This window comes from Patiria miniata, unplaced genomic scaffold, assembly GCF_015706575.1.
Source record: "Patiria miniata isolate m_02_andy unplaced genomic scaffold, ASM1570657v1 HiC_scaffold_7, whole genome shotgun sequence".
NCBI classification, from domain to species: domain Eukaryota; kingdom Metazoa; phylum Echinodermata; class Asteroidea; order Valvatida; family Asterinidae; genus Patiria; species Patiria miniata.
Genome location: NW_024037074.1, coordinates 29,671,817 through 29,687,677, shown reverse-complemented (window position 1 = coordinate 29,687,677; position 15,861 = coordinate 29,671,817). Strand labels below are relative to the sequence as shown.

Sequence of the window (15,861 nt, the reverse complement as noted above, 5' to 3'; positions counted from 1 at the left end):
GGCGACGGTTTTTTTTTTTTTTTACCTGTTTTGTTTTGCTTCAAATGTCGGCTGATGACTGCAAATTTCATTTTCATTTCATTTCATTTATTAATTTCACAGGTAAAAATTCAATTACAGACAATAAGAACAGTAAAGAAAACAAAAACATGCACATACAGTTAGGAGAGAGAACAAGAAAAAGAAAAAAAAAGAAGCACCCCTGATGGATTTAAAAAAAAGTAAACTAAATTACTATCGAGTTAATCTCCTGATGCCACAATTTAAGAAGAGACAATACAAAGGGACATTACAAATGGACATTAGTAAAACATGGCTTACATTATAAGAATATAGAACTATACAAGCAGTTAAAACTTTAAAAGCACAAATGGGCATTAAAAAATACAAATGGTGCCCGACTAAACTTAGTGCAAATATTATGGGACTCAGACCAGTGAGGCCACATAAAGCTTAATCTCGATCACAAACCCATCTAAAAACACGTTAAAATGTGCAGCAGCAGGATTCCAGTCAAACCAGTGAGTTTGGCGGTTTTGAGACATCAGCTTTCATTGATTTTTTTTTCATTTTGCCGACGCGCATGGCTACGGCGACGCGCGTGCATACCAGAAACCGGAGACTTTTGTTTTTGGCCATATGATTTTACGCCAATATTTGTTGGAAAAATACGACACTATCAAGTTATAAAATGTAGCGCTTGTCAGTTACAATACACAGACTGGTTGTAAGAAAAGTGTTTACAACACGAAGTAATCATCATGTCATATGTATCGAATATAACTACTTAATAAGTAAGTAACTTAATATTATTCACATTTCTAGCTTTTGATGATTTAATAAACTACCTGCCGTATTTTAAACTCCGATCTTACTGTTACACTTTATTTCAAGTGCTTCAAACACTTTTGCAAAATAAAAACTTTTGTTTGGAAGAAGTCAATTGATTTCACAAGGAAGTAAAAGCACACAAACATTTTGATATATACTCCCGGTTGGCATCATATTTTGACGTTTATGGCACACAACCTGTCTGACTCTCGTCAGTAATTTCTTCCAAATTCTTATATTAAAGCTGTAATTAACTGTAATCATAATTGCTTTGATATTAAATTTATTGCAAACTGAAGTAATTTACTTTGGAACATTTCGTATGTTTTGATTTTCTTTTTATTTATTTTGTTTGAATTTGGGTTGGTGATGGGTGGGATTTGAGGGTCGGGTGAGGGTCGAGGGTGAATGAAATTTAAGGTGAAGGAAGATGTTGGAGATTGATGGTTGTTCAGTTTTGGGACAGCAGTTTCGGGAAAGTGGGGGTAGGGTAAGGGCTAAGGGTAGGTTGGCGTTAAAGGAGGGAGGGGGGGGGGGGCGAGCTCACGTCCCCTATGAAAACAAACGGTTTTGGTTGTCTATAATCAGTTTTAGTTTCCCTCCACTGAGATTCCCTCCAGAGAATCCCCCCTCAAATGAATTATATTTCTCAAACTGGAAGAGTAACCATTTAAAAAAAAAAAGAATCCATCCGCAACATGGCTAAATAGCGCCACTTTTGGACCCAATTGCACCCAAAATGCTCAGAATTGGAAGCCCCAAGTCCAGACCAGAGGTGCAATGTCATAATCTTCAATCCACTAAATCCATGGCTCTCAAAAGTAATATAGAATAATTTCAATGTGTAACTTTTATTCATGAGCTCAGGGGATGGATCTTTGGCCTAGTTACTGGGGTACCCTAAGGAGGTTATTTGCTAAATATTTCCAGGAGAACACTCACAAATTGGGTAGCACAGCAGGGTAGCACAGCAGTTTAGCAATCGTGAATAGTGCACAACGTACGCTGCAGATGAAAGAGGTGAGAAAATGGATCTCAGAGCTACTAAATAATGGGGTCTAAATGTCTTAGGATGATCGGGGCGGTGAGGAGGATTTAGCCACTCCTCTTCCATGAAATGTCCCATAATTATGATCAACGTCTCAAATAGCCTCTCCTAATTCAAACATCTACTGCCCGGCTTCACTTGACGATTTCCGTTTAGAAAAGAGGGCTTGAGGTCTGAAGGCAGGTTTCTTGCGCCTTAAAACCAGTTTGCTTCGGGCAGGTGGAGACAGCAACTCCGATTTCAAACACTTATCGAGCAGCCATCGATCAGTGCTACTGTATGGATGCGAAACATGGACTCTAACTCCTACGAGTCGGAGACAAAATCGCAGCCGGTCGGATGCAGTTAGCAGGCAACTGTTACCAGCACTCGAAGCTGGAGACACACAAAGTCATTCTCTGGAAACCAACCCACGGATACAGGAGGCGAGGAAGACCGAAAATATCTTACACCGGGGTGTTGCAAAATGACAACGGTGTAGAATCGACAGACGAACTATTTATGATATTTATGAATGGGAATAAATATGTGCCAGGTCGGTATAAAACACCATGTTTAAGACTGGTTGGCGTCTGGAATGCTGATAATTGCCCTCTGCTTCGCCTTGGGTAAATATCAGCATTCCAGACTCCAATCAGTCTTAAACATAGTGTTTAACACTTCTCAAGCACACATTTATTTCCTTATTATTCTATATTTTCGTCATTGACTATTAACATTTAATTCTCTGCACCTCTCATATTCACATTAAGTATTGCCTATTTAATACATTACCGTATTTATTGACTGTTTCTCTTATCTGATAGCCATGAACAAATTGTTTTGTTTATGTTTGCATTACCAGAGTTTTAGTTTCAATTTGTTTGTGTATTTCATCAACATTTTTTTTTAAGTATTAACAATCAACGCACGCGTGTATGCTAGAACATGTACATATATTTTAGAGCAATGCCCTCAATATCTACGTAACGTCCATTTCCACTCAACATCTTCTGCATCCCCAGATCTTCACCACTTCCAATTAAGTTGACGGTTCCCCAAATGATAACAAGGAATTAACTCTGCTGGTCAAAATAATGGCCTAACTGTAGTTTTTTTACAAGGTCAACCTGACTCTCACCGGTATATGACCAAGTGGCGAAACAGCAAGGCGTTTTGATCGGAGACTATATAATACACACGCTAAGAATGTTTTCCAAGTCCCGGCTTCATTCCATATATACAGCTGCAGCTCCTTTGCAAAACCGCATGCCCGAAGCCGAAAACGGAACGAAGCCGCAGTTTGAGAAACACCTTACTAGGCCTTAATTTAACTTCGGGCGTTTTGTAAGTTTAGGCTTTATCTCCGGCTTCGGAACATGGCCATTAATGTTAAGCCCCTAAACACATCAGTGGCGTTTTCACCGAGTTTCGGAGGAGAGGGGGGGGGGGGGGGGGCAACGACCGCACCCCACACTTATATCGGCCCTACGCCATTACTTAAGAGATTATTAAATGTCGAGATGATTAAACAAACAGAATGACACCTTCTGGTGTGATATTTGTCCGGATATCACCAAGGCTAAAGTTCAGGATGAATCGTCATGCGAAAGTCATTAAATAACAAACACAGGAAATCTGGTCATGCAATACATGCCTATCTTGTTTATATGGAGGGATATTTATCTTAATTCATTTTACGTTCTATTGTTGAACTGTGTCATTAGTTTAGCTAACTAATTGTGCTTTGTAAGTCCATCATAGCACTTCATACAGTCCTGCATTTCTGGGAATGTTCATTCGGACTGGGTTTTACACAATTCTAAAAACGCACGTCCAACAATACAAGGCTGCTAAAATATGATACAAGGCTGACAGCAAAATTCATAGAAGTTCACTTAACTTTCTTCCAACTTGTATGTAATGTATCTTAGTCTTTAAAATTCCCAATAATAAATAGCAATGCCTTACCAATGGCACGACTATAGACACGGGGTACATGGGCCGCCCCCTTCCCCTTGCCCCTTTCACCCCCTTGCCCCTTTCACCCCCTTGCCCTTCCCCCTTCTCCCCCTTCCCACCTCACTGCTTCCCCCTCCCCCTTCCCGCCTCACTGCCTCCCCCCTGCCAGTGGAGAACCTTAGCCCCTCTCCTCTTCCCTTGTTCTCTAATTTGAGATCCTGACTGGAACAAAATGCTCTCTTGTATAATAGTACGTTTCATTTGAGTTAAGTGCATCCATATTATGCACCCAGGTGTTCTCGGAATTAAGTTAAATCCTACTTTGGCCGCCGTCTTGACTACGATTTAATTCCTCATACATGCCTACATAAATCGACACAATTCAATGGACTGAAGTGCCAACTGCACATTTAATGAATCACGGCCAGTGTACGTCAATTTTCAATCCACCAACCAAAGTAAAATCACCCAACAAGTCGGTGATCACCAGTGACTGGTTTGTGATTCACAGGTTGTATGTGTCAATCACAAATCGTGTGTTTTAGATGTACGTGTCACCGACATCCATATCCACCAATAAGATGCGGTTATTTCAGTGTCGGTGACACAAGTTTTGATTCTGACTGTATAGCATCAACCACATTGACATCACTTCCGTCGCATTAACATGAAGCGAGTCGGTGATGTCAGAGTGACAGCGAGCAGGGGCTAATCATAAACCGGGCCAGTCACTGCTCTGGACATCTAAGGCAATATTTAAGCCATGAGTGGCCTCTTCACTCCTCACAAGACCGCAGCTCCTCTTCACCCTCAGACGACAACCCGAGCAAACTGATTGCAAGAACGAGATTTGCTGGGTGAGTGTTTGAAACAAATAATTGTTGTTTTTTCCTTTTCTTTTTCAGAAACAAAAAAAGGTGCCTTTTTGCACATAGTGTTGTTTCAATTAGCGTGGGACTATTTTTAAGATTATTGCTGAGCGCGGGAGTCGTCTTGAAATTTCCCCTTTCTGTAACTGTACTTGCTTGAGGACTGAAAAACACGATTTTTCTGAACAAAACTTCAATTATTGAAACTGATATTGCGTGACTACTGATACACGAATGTTAACAGCCAAACAAGCGCTTCAATTCGATCCGCACCATTTTGTTTCCATAATTTTTAAGTTACCTTCAAACATTGTTAACAACAGTGTGGCTAGTCGGAACAAACGCTGTATGGTTTCACTATTAGAAGGCGCAAATATAAACGGACTGGATGATCATCCAAACAGTTTTCTTCTAGTTCAAATTGCTTTAACTTACTGGAATCATTTCTGATCATGTTTAGAGTTGATATTTGTAGACATTATTCGGCCCTGCTGCATGCTCTGCTCTCAGCCTTAAAAATTCGAAACACATGAATTTGAATTTAGTGATGTTTGCATGTAAAGGGTTCCACTCAACATGCCTCTACATGTATTAAGATTCTGTTGAATATTTTTTGAAACACCGATAGTGGTATGGGCCTTATTCACAAGTCGGCAAAATTGTATTGAGAGTGAGGTAAAATCTTGATTTCTTGAACAAGTGTAGAGAAATGAAAGCAACTTAATTACTAATTGGCTTCAGTGAATAATTTCAAACTTGTAATTTAACGTTCCCTAATGTGTAAAGCTAGATTAAAAAAAAAAAAAAAACTGACAGTAAAGTAAGGCTGCATTATGCCCGCATAAAAAAGTCTTGTGCCATCGCATTCAACAGTTAAAAAAAAATGAAATACATTCAGGGAACTCGACAAAAATGGCCAACTCGTGAATAAGGCCTATTTGGCTTCATGCATGTATATGATCACTAAATTATTGTGCAGTAAATCTAACCCATTTTCCTGGGACATACTTTGTTGAGAATCAGATGGTGGCTGATGCTAATAGCCAATCCGGTGTTCTAATTTCCCACCCGATAAATAGGTTTTTTGTAACGACTGTTAACTTGAATGTCACCTGTAATATTTTCGCCACTACTTCCTTGGTATGAGATCAATTTCCGTTATTAATGTAAAAAAATGTAAGCTCACTGTGATTCTCACAACCACAAATTCAAGCACATTTAGAGCCACATAGGATGAAACATAGGTTCATTTACTTTTGGTGCATTGTTTGTTACAAGCAACATAATTTCTTAATGTCTTTAGGAAGGTCATCAACATCTATTAAACCAGTTGAAGTTTCAGCTTAGTAGATGCGTACATCTTGAGGAACCTGTTGAAGTTTAAGCTCAGATAGAAGATGCGTACATTTTTAATTAAAATGTATGGGCATTGTTTTGATTCTCGTATTAAATGGAATCCCGTTCCTAAACGTACGTACAAGAGCGTGCCCGCCGGCATACCATTTAAAAAAATATCTATGCTACGGTTATCCGAACGATTTCAAAGAGAATGTGAAACCGGTCTCATCTTCACTTTCGACATCGCAAAGTTTCTGTCATTAAATAAGTACTTGTCCGGGCATTGCAAATGATCTCACGTGACTTTAACTTAAGTTTGCTGAATACTGACATAATTATGTCTAAAGAAAATCTCATTTGGTGATGAAATCGTTTGATTTCAAACTAGTAAATCCCTAAACAAAGATATGATTGCGTCCAGTCAGAGCCTTTGGAGAGCACATTTCGCTTGAAATATATATTTTTAAAAAATCAGTCCTTAATCACAGAGATATTTCTGGCGGTGTTTACGTGAAAAACTCAGCTATGCCTCCCCTACCAGCCCCCAATTTATCTCCAATTGATTTTTTTATGACTCTTTTTTTTTGGGGGGGGGGTATTATTTTCAGCTAGCAATCTGCTCGTCGAGGATTCCTGTTCTGATAGAATTCCAGAAGGTTTACTTCAAGGTGAGTGAATTTTATTTGATAATTATCTTAATCAAGCAACACAATAGAGCGATGATCCGGTGGAAGACTGTATCTTTTTATGTGCATTTGTACATTGCTGGGTCAAAATTATAACAGGAAACGTCACTCGACGAAATGAGGGACCCCCTCTCCTATCACCACCTTAGAGCTGTGCCTGACATTTTGGCTAATCGCATGCCAGACATACCTTTTTGGCACATAGTTTTTTTTTAATCAACGTGTGATTGAGGTCAGGAAGATTATTGCTGACACAATAATTCGAGCAATTCACAAAGTAGTGCGCCACCAAGAGTTTTCCGTGCAGTCAGTCAGTGGCCTTCGCTCGTACCATCCCCCCCCCACCCCTCACCCCTGCAAACAGGACGTTGGGATTCTCTGATGTGCTTCACATAATCTTGTGAAGGAAGTGGCCTTTGGCCTATGTATAAAGCATTTGGGCAGCTGTTCAAACCGCAGTCGGACAACGTACGCAAATGCTATCAGAAAACTTCCCACAGAAATTCACACGTTCCACACTGGATGTGATTTCTGCGGACAATTTTGACAAAATTGTTAGCGTCGCATTATGCATTCCGACCGTTCGTGATTCGAAACGGAGCCTGAGCAAGTGACGGGAATTGTAAATTTACAACACAGATAAGTTTTACAGAATTTCCTACATTATTACGCTTTTTTCAACGAAAAACAAACATCTCTAAACTGGATAAGAAAGTAATGAGTCCGTTTAAAACTTTGCAGAGTCATGATCGTGATGACGAGCAGGTCACAGGTCATGCAAACTCCAACCAATCAGAGCGTGTATTCGTCAGAAAATCCAAGCCTTCTGTTTGCAGGGCGGGGGGGGGGGGGTACGAGCGAATCAGTGGCTGAATCACGCACAGAGCCCTGTTTGACCTCAGTTTCTTGTCCCGAGGTTACGCGAGACTGTCACGAGACTACAGGGAAAAAAAACACGATTAGTACTTGGATAAATGCACTGTTTGGCCAAGATGGCGGAGTAATTGAAAAGTTGAAATCATGTGCTTCATTTTGATACCAAATATAAATGCTTTTGACAAAGTGTTTTACGGCGTGTCAAACAAAAAAATATACTTTATAGCAACAAAAGCGAGGGCCGATTGTTTTTAGGTGTACATTCGATTCTTAAAAGAGGCCGAGAGAAATGGCAAGGTTCAGTAGGTAAAGGATAATGTACGCTTTATTTACATGTGAAATAAGTGGAGGGCCCTTTTATATTTTTGGTCCAAAAGGCCGATTGAAAAATGAGTACTTTTGCGAGATGTCATGATTTGCAATCATATGTACGCGTGTAAACGTAGGTACTTTGAAGGCCTGACAAAAATTGTAATAGCACGTGCGAACGTGCAATGAATAACTTATGAATATAAAGCAGGCCGTCTCGAGCTCGACTAATCAGTGGGCGTATGGGTCACAAGGTAATACCGTGTCTGTTTTTTTTGGCTCTATGCTTTTACAATGGCGACGATCTTTCGCGTTCCGGAAATGGAAGTCGTAAAATTTTAACGACATCCACTTAACAAGATTGTTTGTAGATAAAGGTTCACTCTTTCTTTGATTACTTCAACATTTGGGCTGCTTTCGTCGTTGTCGAAAAAAACCAGAAATTTCTTTGCGTCATTTTTTAGTCGATTTGTCTATGAAAAAATATCGTTAAAATGCATTAAAGAGCCTGATAGAATGTATATATTAGTAGGGGTGGGTATTATTTCACTTTTTTTTTCACTTTTTACTATTCTGCCCCCTTCAAAATATGTAGTAGCCTACTAGAAACAACAATTAAACATTAAAACAAAAATTGGTAAAGTTTGATAATAACCCCCCGTACATGTCGCCATAAAGTTTTGGGCGAAGGGCACCCACTACGGCTAGTTGAGCTGACATGTTCCCTGACTTACAATGTAATTAAGAAAGGCAAATTGTAAGGTACCAGACTATAAATCTTAAAAACCACTTGTGCCACACAGGAGATCAGCTGTTCATAGTTTGTGGAAATAGTTGGCGGTTTTAAGTCATTTAAAGTAATAGATTTTGCAGTTCAATGATTACTCAAACGTGCTACCTTTAAGTTAAGTTACCTTTTACTGGCCATTTCATGCATCATGATTGTGAAAAAGTTGGTCCAATGATTGTTTTCACTCACTTTCCCTGAGCATATAGGACTGCCTTCCTAATTTGAAACTTGTAAGTTGTATACTGATGAACCTTTTCTGTGTTTGTCTGGAGCTACTATCAATAATAACGTGAACAACGCCTTTTTATTGAGATATCACCACTCGGTACAGGGTGATTAAGTTGCAAAGTCATGATTGTTAAGTTTACAGTTTGTGACCTCCAAATGTTGAAATCTGTCTTGCAGTAGACTTGTTTTGTAATTAATTTGTTTTGTAATTAATATGAGGTGGGTAAACATTGGTACATTATATTTGGTGCTTCATCGGCCCAAGTCAACATGGTCAAAGATACATGTAGTAACTGTTGATTTTATCTAGTGAAGATAGCAAGGTTCCTTCCGAAAATACCCTACAGAAAAAAGAATGAATGAACGTGAATGACTTTTCAATGAAAAGAAATATGATATTCTCTGCTTTTCCTTTTCAATTCAGCATATTCATGAAAATGTATCTGACATAATTGAACTTGTTTAACACTTGGACTAATACTAGCCAAGTTATGTGTAACTTTAGAAAACGAGAAAAATTCAACAAATCGCAAACAAGTGCAATCCTCCTCTTAAAAGAGCAACGGTCCATTTAATTTCAGGAACACGTTTTCAACTTTTGTGTTTTAATTATTGTTTTGGTATGTACTAAAAAACATCTTCTTCTGTTTTCAGGCAAAACAAAAATAAGTAGATCTATCGGTACAAAACTGTTTTTCGCAAACAAAGCTGCATGGCATGTGTTTTAAACCTAAGATTATTTTTTTCTTTTTAAAAAGTAAGAATTTGTTTTGGCAATGGTTAAAGTTGTAATGACATACATGAAACACACTTAAGAGGTGAAACAAAAGAATATGCTTATCATTAAACTTTATTTCCTCTATTTTTCTAACTTATTTCTAGGCTAGACTAGGGTGGGAGAAAATAGTCTTGAGCCGAAAATTGTTACATACACTTTGTGCAAAATGGTTTAAGGTACCATACCATACTTTCAAAATGACACTTTGAGGGCCATGTACCGTGGGGGGAGGGGGGGGGTTAACGGTCTCACATAACTTTTAAAGTATTTTTCCCTTGATTTCCATGCGTCACTACATATTTTGAGGGGGGCAGCTAAAAAAGAATGGGCTACTACCTACCCCCAGTATTAGGTCTTTAACGACCTCAAACAGCTTAAAGTTTGTATGGATCGGTTGTGCTTTGGCAGGAAAACTGCGAATTTTCTGAAGCCCCTTTTTTCGTTCGAAAGCCTCACGTTGCTGTCAGTTTTGTGGACGAAAAATAGAGCAGCTACTTGTTAGTTACACGGCAAAATCTGTTTGTCAATTTTTCGGTCTACAATGGCCCATTTGAACGAGCGTTAGACCCCATTTGCACGTAGAGCTGCAACATTAAGGCCTCCCTTGTGCGACAAAAAAAAACTGGCCAGGTCGCCGTTGTCGGTTCAAAGGAGGCCGAAAGGTTGCCTAGGTCGCTCAAAGGTGGTACACAGGATGTTCAGACATCACCATGGACGCCATGGTCGCCGTAATTTTTTGATCATGTTCAAGACTGTCGCACAAAGGTCGCCCAAAAGGTGGGTTGCTCAAAGGTGGCTCAAATGAGGCAGAAGGGCGGCACGAGCATTGCCGTGGTTGAAGAATGGATGCACAATGGTCGCCCAATGGTCGCCACGTAATAGATCCGTTCTGTTGCAAATTTTACCGTCAATCTGGACGATGCTTCTGCCACCCTAGTGCCTCAAGGGTCGCATAGGAGGCAGAACTCTGATCCCCAGTTTCACTAACCCCAATATCTTTTTATCTCATCTTCCCGAACTATTTTCCATAGTTTTTTTGTATTTCAAATGTATTGTTCTCTTTACAGATGAAGATCTGCGTGGCCACCATTCTGTCAATCGCCCTCCTTCTGGGTAACTCTGTCAAGCTCCAAGCTTCCGTTACTGGGCCGGTTCCCTCGGACGGTGATGGTCCTGCGTCTCAGGTGTGTCAGCAGTGCTGCCAGGGACCTGCTGCAATACCCGGCATACCAGGTCTGCCTGGACCAGCAGGTCCGATGGGACCAGCAGGTCCGATGGGACTGTACGGTCAGCAGGGGTCAGAGGGCGATGCAGGTCAAAAAGGTGAGATTGGCCCGATTGGACCTATGGGTGAGCGGGGAGCACCTGGGAACACTGGGTCTAAAGGTGACGATGGGATAGGCCTGCCCGGAAAAATAGGTCCTCGAGGTCCACCAGGAACTGGCAGACTAGTTTCAAAGGTCAAAAGGGTGAGCCAGGGGAGACTCCAGTCAACTCCGACCAGCGGGTAGCATTCACCGTGACAAGGACGAGCAGCTTCACCTCTACGAGTGACGACACCCGTTTGCCCTTCCAGGAGACCGATACGCTTCTGACTGGTACCAACTTCGACTTGGAGACTGGTACATTTGCGTGTAATATTCCGGGCACCTACGTGTTCATGTTTTCTGTGCGTAGAAGCTCTTCCGGCAAGTATCTGAACATTCATCTGAGAAATAACGACGCAGTGGGTTGTGTCTGGCGGTAGCGGTAATTCCGGTTCTTATGGGCAGGTGTCTGCGAGCGCGGTGCTGGCTTTGCAGCGAGGAGACACGGTGTATATTACTTTAATCGGAACTGTGCAGGGTGGTCAACGCAACCATTACACGTCATTCAGTGGCTTCCTCCTTTACGCCGGTACCGAATAAAGCGCGAAAAATAATACACAAATGACCAACGGGTTTGCCGGTTTTTTTCCCCTCCATCACACCACCCGTATTTGCGTGAATTTAAAAGCAACCGGTATGTATATATATATTTTTTCGATTTGGCATAGGCCTGCATCATACAGAGGTCGACCAAGCAAAATCTAACAAGGTGGCCGATGATCAGTTAAAAATATTCCAATTTAAATTTAAGGAATAAACAAATCAATATAAATGTAATGTGTACGCGTTATTAGCATGAACAAGATCGCATTGGTTGCACTTAATGTTAAGATGCACTAAGACAGTGCGTGCAAATCTGAGCGGATCTGTGCGGCCGGTGCGGATTGGTGCATTTAACAACATTCTTTTAAAAAAGCAAGTTGTATGTGCTCAGAACCGTCCGGCTTCTTTTTCTGCAGGCTTGTAATTTTATTGACCGTATTGCGCATGCTTGAAACATATAATGTGAAAGAATGAATATGCATGTCACATGATTTGAAATAAGTTAGGGTCAGCTTGGCTTCAGTGTAGCGTGCCACGGTAATCACCAGATACGAGTGCTGTTGGTGGCGGACTTGACCCCCAGTTTCCAATTTGTATTCCTCCCCAGTAAATGTTCTTCATTATATGTGTTTATTTTAGTCCAAATGATCGATAAAAAGATTAAAATAAATACCAATATTCACCGTTTGTAATTTGGACGAATTAAAAGGAAATGTTAGTCTGAGAACAATTCTGTTTACTAACTGAAGCATGCGCATTATGGTCATTGTCTATGCTTGGCTGTAGGAAAAGTAACTGCTGCCCGCTGGATCCACCTACGTTCACAATGTCATCATTTGTCCTCGGAAACATGTCCCCAGACACCGGCTTAAAACTGAATTCCCAATAAATTTATCTCATCAAATTTCAACTAGTTCGGGTGATTCACAGTGCAGTGCACCACCAAGAGTTTTGCCATGGAGAGTCCATGTCTTAAGTTTACGGTCGACAAAATATGGCCCATTTGAATGGGTGTCAGTAGATAACTTGACTTAATTTGTTATAGATTGGGGCATACCGTTCTGCTGCCTTATAAAAACACAATATTAATAAAAACAAAAGAAAATGACAAATGGATACTCTGCGAATCATAATATTATGCTTGCGAAACTAGAAAAAAACCTGACAATTTCAAATGTTCCGCGCTGCGAATTTGTCGACTATCTCCCACAATGCACTGAGAAATATGAACTCTCCGTGGCAATTTCTTGGTGGCGCACTGCCGCTTGAGAATCTCCCGATTTGAAAGGTGTGTTTCCGGATAAAAGGTATGAGTCTTTATTACTAAGGTGGACGGAAAGACGCCCCAATATCATTTATTAAACCTCAGTTTTGTTTTGTTTTAATACTTACATTTGAAGTGCACCAAATGACTCAGAACATTCTGAAATTTAATAACTTCAATTATTTTTTTTTCACATGCTGATGAGAATATCCACATACATGTATTTTAATTGTTTTGTTTTAATATAATTGCAGCTAATTCACTTTGAGAGTTTAATGTGTTTAAATAATTGTTTATGATTTAATGCAATGTTCTTTGTTAAAGCCTATAGTCCATCATTTGTAATTAGTGCATTTTGTTCGTTTGAAGCAACAAAAGTGTTCAAAATCTAATGAAGGATACTGAACAAATTACTTGATGAAGTTTCAGCTCAGCTTCAGCTTCATATTCCAAGAAAAACAGCATTCTAGGATCTCAATTTTAAATCTAAGGTTGCTAAATCATGTTTCGAATTGTTATGAATTGCAGCTTTACGCGATGTCGCGCACTAGTGATCCGACGAATTATAGCAACCGCGCGCGCCTGTGCGTCGTTCCAATGCGAACAACTAATTTAAATTTACCTACGGTGCTTCTTAAGAAGCACCGTTGGAAATGCCTTCTTTCGTTGATTTCCTCAAAATGAGAGCTTGCCAGAAAGAATAGTTTCACAGGGAGTTTAGTCCTCTTACTATCTTTCAACCAGTATGTTTTTCAACAATAATTACGCTAGTTACTTGTTTGGATAGCTGCAAATGATGGACTCGGGCTTTAAAATGTGACACTATCACAGAGAAAAAATTGCATTGTCCCCATCGCTTGTCGGTTATATAATACATTAGTAATATATAATTGTTTTAAAAAAAGGGTTGCTTAATTTCAAGTACAGCAGATTATATCGCTTTGTTGGATGGACAGCTTAGATAATAATTGACAACACGAAGTAATCGATCTTATAAATGTCGAATATAACTACTCAGAAAATGTACCAAAACGATAAAAGAAAATATCTCGAGCTTTTGATCACTGCAAAAACGCTTGGGCTGTATTTTATTTATTGTGCCTAACACTTTTAAAATACACTCTATGTTTGAAAGGCGTCAATCGAATTCACACGAAGTAAAAATACAAGATGTTTTGGCAGTTAACTTGATTTAGAATCTTTTGTCGTTTGTGACTCATAAACTCATTTGCCACAAGTGCGTATATTGAATGTCTATTAAACTGATAAAAAAGTAATTGCCTATCTTTAAAAGCATTGCCGACAATGTCAATCCTTTACTTAGGAAAACTGTTGCATGTTTCTTGAAAGCCAGGATGATCAAATGTGATGGGCTGAAATGTCGAGTGGAGATTTGTTGAGGATAGGTGGGGTTTGAGGGTTAGTTGAATTAAGGCTGATGGGGTTGAAGATAAAGGGGTTTGGGGTTGATGGTTGAGCAGTACGAAGATGGGGGTTTAGGGTAAGTGGAGGTTGGGTACGGGTTGAGGGAAGGGGCATGCCCAAGTCAACAAACCATTTTATTTAGTTTCAAAAATCAAACAAGAGAACAAAATAAAACCAAATCCATTTTGCAACAGCCAACTTGCCGGACATGGGGCCCTTTAAGTTTAATCTTCCCCTCCCCCCCCCCAAAAAAGTTATACAATAGATCCACCGGTAAAAGGCAGGAGGTGGGGTGGGGTAGGGGTCAGGGTGGGGTTCGGGCTTAGTTTGGGTTTGGAAGTACGGCAGATAGGTGGGGTCCCTTTGATGTAACAACTATGGAATTTGGCATACAGTCAGAGTATGTCATGAGAAAGATAATTTGGTCATATGGTCATCGTAGATTTCCCTTTTGAAAACAAAAAGGTAGAATAACAATAGCTATTTTTTTTTTAAAGGTCAAATCTGCGATTTCCGTATTATAGCCAAGTATCTTTCTAATGACAAGAGTGAGGACATCATAATCAGCATTTTGATTGTTCAAGTCAACACAAAACAGGGAACTGTACCGTGACGGTTGCGATGCGAATGCTCTCTCTATATTTATGAATTGCGTTATTGTTTCTGTTATGTAAATTGGCGAGCGCCCTCTTCGGCTGTTCTTCGTACTATTTTCGGGTGAAGACCAAATAACATCACTGTCTTCGTTCCTCAACAGGTAACGATCTTTGTTTATTTTATCCCATTCTTTCCCATAGGCCTAAGTATAACATATTATTTCACAGTTGGCATGTAATATCCTTTGGTTTCATTGGTATTGTTCTTCGGTCATTATTGTGTAGATTTTGGAAACATATGATCAGTTATTGATCGACTTGCGATCCTTTATGTATTTAAGATTTCTTTTATATTTTGAAGATTGATTCTGTTTTCGGCGAAGATCAAGTAAAAAGCGGTCTTTTGTGCCTCAGCAGAATCAATGTACAGAGTACAAAAGAACGAATGAACAAAATACTTATCATCAAAATAGTAAATAATCATCAAAATAGTAAATACAAAACGGATGCATCAATAATTAAACAGTAACCGCGGTTCGCGCCTGAATTCGGGCAGCGTCCGTACTTATGGAGTTCTGTGGGCAACAAGGAGACGCCAAGTAAATATTTTCTTGGCAATTTTACAGATAAAAAAATTCAACATACACGTTCCTTTTAGAAATATCTCTTTTTCGTGATTAAATGTTAAATGTACCTGCCATGTTTGATGCGCAAATTTTCCTTTTGTTATTAAAATATCAGAACGTTACTTAATTAAGACCAACTCATTTACTTATGTTAATTTTTCTAATAAATATTATTATTGGATATTGATGACTTTAATTTAATTTAATTTAATTTAATGAGAATTTAATTTTAAACAAAAAAGTTTATTTACTTATATTTATTTTTTATTAATTCTTGGTATTGCTCTCTAACTTTAAAAAAATTAATAAATATAGAGCAGTCAATCCACAAAAAATTACAAATACT

At 39.4% G+C, this 15,861-nt stretch overlaps 1 pseudogene; it reads left to right on the top strand.

The window, feature by feature from the left end:
- Nucleotides 1-10,761: 10,761 nt before the first annotated feature.
- Nucleotides 10,762-11,684, top strand: LOC119744790 (annotated as a pseudogene).
- The last annotated feature ends 4,177 nt before the right edge of the window (nt 11,685-15,861 follow it).